The following is a 4,534-nucleotide window of genomic DNA, read 5'->3' as shown; positions in this document are numbered from 1 at the left end:
GGCTTGAGGTCCAAGGTCATCTTCCCATTCCCTCCTCACAGCCATCAAGAGGGAGGAATCCATCAAGGCAGCGGCAGGAGGAGCACTGGGATGTGTTGCCCAAGCTCCTTACTTTGGTGGGAGAACTGGGGGATTCCCCTCCTGGGGAGCAGAGAGGAGACAGAGGTGACCCACAGATGACAAGATGAACCCAGCTGAGAAGGGAGCAGCAGGGAGCCACAGGGCTAGGAGGCATCTCCAGGGATTCTGGTGCGAGGAACTGTGTGTGAATCCTCAGACAGCCCAACCTACCCACTCCCAGAAAGGGCTGTTCAGAGCCTGGCAGATGCAATAATAAATTTCACATATTCCAAGAAGACCCTGGAAAGGGCAGGTCACTATCTCCAACAGCTGTGCCAGCGAGTTGGCAGAGATGCTCCTGGAAACAGGCTTTTTGGGAACCTGAGTAAATACCCCCAACCTGGGAAACTGGGATGATTTTAAAGGGAAGCCTGTCTCCCAAGAGCAGCCAGCTTGGGAGGTGGCAGCAGCAACGAATGATGCCCACAATTGTGCAAAGTGCTGGTGACAGTGCAGTCACCAAAGGCTTCGGGGGAAGAGGGGCAGGCTGGGGAAAGGGGCTGGCTGGGGGCTGGAGCAGCCACTGCCAACACAGCTGGTCCTGGGGCAAACAGCCCACCTGGGGCCAGGGCAAGCAAAGGGAGGCACAAAGGCCTGGGCTCTTGCCACCCACACTCAGGCCAGCAGCCTACTCCGAGTGGCTGGGGAGGCTCAGCTCAAACAAACATTCCAGCCCCGGTCCAGCCAAGCACTGCAGCGCCCGGGGAACTGCAGGGGAACTGCAGGGCAGCGAAGCAGCAAGTGGGTCCATAACCTGCAGCCACACCAGGGACGGTGTCACAGCCCCAGCTGTGCTCTGAGCCAGGAGCTGGCTCTCCAGGCTCTGCCAGGCACGGGGGGCAGGTTTGGGAATCAGGGACGGGACCCTCGGCACGGCCCAAGGGCTGCTGACGGGCTGTGGGTCCCGCCCTGCCTGGGGCTGCTCTCCTGCTTGTGTTTTCTCTCTCTGTTAAAGGCAGCTCCTCTGTCAGGTGCTTTGGGGCTTGGCTGAAAGGAGATTGCTCCCTCTCTGCTGAGCACAAGCTGGTACCTCCCCAGGGACCTGCAGCCTCCCAGCAAGGGGAGCCTCACCCGTGCTTGGGGCTGGGACCAAGGCCCGGCCATGGCGGCAGAGCCCTCCGAGCATCCTCCAGCCGTTGCCATGGCAACTCCCGGCTCAACGGCTCCGAGCCAGCACGGTTTTAGCCACAGCCACCACGGCTTTACCACATGCACCCGCTGCCCAGCTCCCAGGCCAGGGTCTTGTCACCCTCCTCCCTGTTTTCCCATCACTGCCGTCCCCTCCTGGTCCCTCCACAAGGGACCCACCGCCTGCTCCTCCTCTCAGAGAGCGGCTCCACAAACTCCCTGAGCAAAAGTACTTCCACAGAGCCCTGCAAAGGCCCTAATTCACCTTTTTCTGCGGTGTATCATGCAGAAAACAAGGGAAAACCAGTAATAGGTGACACGGCATTCACAGAGGAGAGGGGAGCTCAGCAGGGCAAGTAGATCTGGGTACAGGTGATTTTCCACCTCTGCACTTCTGGATCTGCACATCCCAGGACCACCTGGCTGGGTGGAAACCTGCTATCCCAGTGCCTGCATCCAAGGAGATTTCCCCCAATTTTTGGTGCTGGCACACAGGTCCCATGCTTTAAGTCAGTGGTAGAGAACTGCTGTAAAAAGAAGAAACAAAAGCTGTTGATTTCTAGAGGAAAAGCCTCACAGCAAGACGTGAAGCTCAGTGTTAAAAAGACTGAGAGGTTACAGTGTGAGAAAGAGGAGAAAATCCCAGGTATGGAGAAGCCCTGCACTGGGAGCAGAGTGTGACAAGGCTCCATTCCCAAAGCTGGAGCAAGGCCAGCTTGAAGTTAGGAGTAACTTTCCACCCCTTAAAAGTTCCCAAATCCTTGCATGGCTCTTAGGAGGAGGATTTAATTGAAGTCAGATCTTTGCCCAGCCTTGGAACTGCAGGGACAAATCACGAGGAATAAAAAAACAGTGGACATATGGATAGTGATGGACTATGTGGGCAGAGTCACCTCACATCCTGCTGGGCAGGTGAGACTCAGCTAGGAAAATCCACTTGGGTCTCCTAGCACATGCAGGATGGGTCCATATTAAGGGCTGTCAGGGAAATTAAGGTGCCTTGGAATGTGTGGGCGAGTGCCCATGGGAATAAATACCTGGTTGAAGCACAAAGTGGGCATCCTCCAGTGGTGGGAAGGGCAGGGCAGCCCCAAGGGCTCTGGAACAGCTGAGAAAGAGGAGGTGGCTGGGTTTGCTGAGGATCTCTGGTTGCTCAGGACAGTGTAAGGGCTGGCCAGGAGGAGCTCGAAAGCACCTTACAGGACTGTCCAGGGGGTTAAACAGCAGAGTCCAGCCTTTAAAAAGGCACACAGGGAAAAACCCAGCCTGGCTGTACAGCAGCGAGCTGAGCTGTCCTCCTGACATGGAGCAGACTCTGCTTACATGGATGAATAATCCAGTGATGGCTGGGAAACCCCAGCCCAGTGCTGGATGGTTCTGATATATGGGGTGAGGATGCAGCTCCACAAAATGCCTGCTCTGTCCCTCAGACCCTGAGGTCATCCCAGGGATGAGCTCTGCCCATCCCGGCCCCATCCACGCCCAGAGCGCTGCTGGAGAAGCCCACTTTGTGCTGCTCCCTTTTCCCCAGCATCTCCTGTCCCACGTGCTCCCTCCACCACCTTTCACTCCAGCTCAGGGGACACATCCCAGGGAGCACCAGGGTGCAAGGATCTTCTCCGAGCAGCCCCATCCCTGGGTACCCAAAGCCTGTGGGAGCAGAGCCTGGCTCCTGTGTCAGAAATGCCATTTTCTGTGTTTGTGAGTGCTCTGACTGACCTGAACCAGCACCATTTCCAGCGTTACCATGGTGATGGCTGCCTGGAAAAGTCTTGCAATGGATGCACAGAACAGAGTCCAGCCAGGCAAAGGCCCCTGTGGCCAGTCTGGAGCTGACACAGCTGCTCCTTGCACCCCCAGCCCTTCCTCCTGCAGCCAAGGAACCCGCCCTGAGCCCATGGTGTGTGGCAGGAGCTGGGCATGGAGGTAATTCCACATATCCATCTGTGCTCTGTGTGCCCAGCTCGCCTGGTCCAGCAGCCCCAGCCCAGCTCAGCACATGGCTGCAGGAGGGATTGCAGCAGGAACACCTCAGGGAGTAGATGCTTCGGGTGATTAATTTGCACATGTAGATTTTATGAGTTGGTTTTTTCTTTCTTATGACTCCTTACCATAAAAACTAAGCACCCATGTCCCTCTCCATCTCTCCTCCTCCCTCCCCAGGCTCTATCAGACCCTGTGGCTGGCAGCAGGATGGTCTCACCTGGCTGTGTCACCCTGAGCCCACGTGTCCTGCCCACAGCACTCCGTGACCATCAGACCACCAGCTCTGCCGTGACACAGCTGGCCATTCCCTCTCCTGCCTCGTCCCCTCCAGGGCTGGGACAGCTGGCCAGGATGAGCAGAGTGTCAGGAACCAGCAGGACTGGCAAAACCAGCAGTCACTCATGGGCCTTCTGCTGGGCACAGCCCCAGGGATGCCCACGCAGTGCTGGGTTGTTGCTGCTCCACTTTGCTGGGCTCCAGGTGATCCAGTGTGCAGCCAAGGGCTCCATCCTGCCATCCCTGCCCACAGCCACTTCTGGAGGTGATGGCTTGGCCCACGAGGCAATTCTCTGGGAGAAGAGAGAGCACAGCCTGTGGCTGCAGAAGGAGGTTCATGCGGGATGGTGACTGTCCATTCCCTGGAGGAAGGAGGGAACAGAGCTACTGCACTCCCTCTGCCCCTGCCCAGACACAGCCCTTCCCCTCCAGCCAGCACCTGGGAGCTGGTGTTCCTCGGGTCCTGACTCACCCCCTCCTCGAGCTGGTGGCTGCTTTGCAGGAGGAACTGCCTTGCAGAAGCTGCAGCACGGATCAGTGAGGTTGGGAGGACCTCTGGAGGTCTCAGCCCAGGCTCCTGCTCCGAGCAGAACTGGCTGCAAGGCTCCAGGGGGTCACTCAGCACCTCCCCCTGTCCTTTTGAAAACCTCCAAGGACAGAGGTGCCAGCACCTCTCCAGACCCTGTCCCAGGACTGCACCACCCTCCTGGGGAAGCTTTTCCTTATGTGCAGCCAGCATTTCCCACATCAATCCCTATGGCCTTCTGCCCTTCCCTCTGCAACGAGCCTGGCTCCATATTGATCCCAAAAATCCAGAATGATTTGTCACAAGTGTTACTCACTGGCAGAGCCACCAGGATGTTTATCATTGCCTCTAAACACCACAGAGCAAATCCCAAGGAGTGAGCAAAGCTGTGAGGGTGAGCACAGCACGTACCCCCAGCCCCAACAGCCTCAGCATCCCAGTCCAGCTTTCTGGTAGGAATCAAGCCCCATTTCATCTGAAAACAAACACCACAGCAAT

General features: G+C 57.2%; 1 long non-coding RNA gene across 1 annotated transcript; it reads right to left on the bottom strand.

Annotated features, from left to right (window-relative positions):
* Positions 1-1,582: 1,582 nt before the first annotated feature.
* Positions 1,583-2,918, bottom strand: LOC127468655 (uncharacterized). Its single transcript, XR_007903636.1, has 3 exons — positions 2,811-2,918; positions 2,286-2,356; positions 1,583-1,775 (listed from the first exon to the last, which is right to left on the bottom strand). It is a non-coding gene; the product is annotated as an uncharacterized LOC127468655 (long non-coding RNA).
* Positions 2,919-4,534: the final 1,616 nt, after the last annotated feature.

Source organism: Manacus candei, unplaced genomic scaffold (genome assembly GCF_025592945.1).
Source record: "Manacus candei isolate 608988 ecotype Guabito, Panama unplaced genomic scaffold, ASM2559294v1 h1tg000002l, whole genome shotgun sequence".
Classification (NCBI taxonomy): domain Eukaryota; kingdom Metazoa; phylum Chordata; class Aves; order Passeriformes; family Pipridae; genus Manacus; species Manacus candei.
This window is presented reverse-complemented; position numbering and strand designations above follow the sequence as displayed.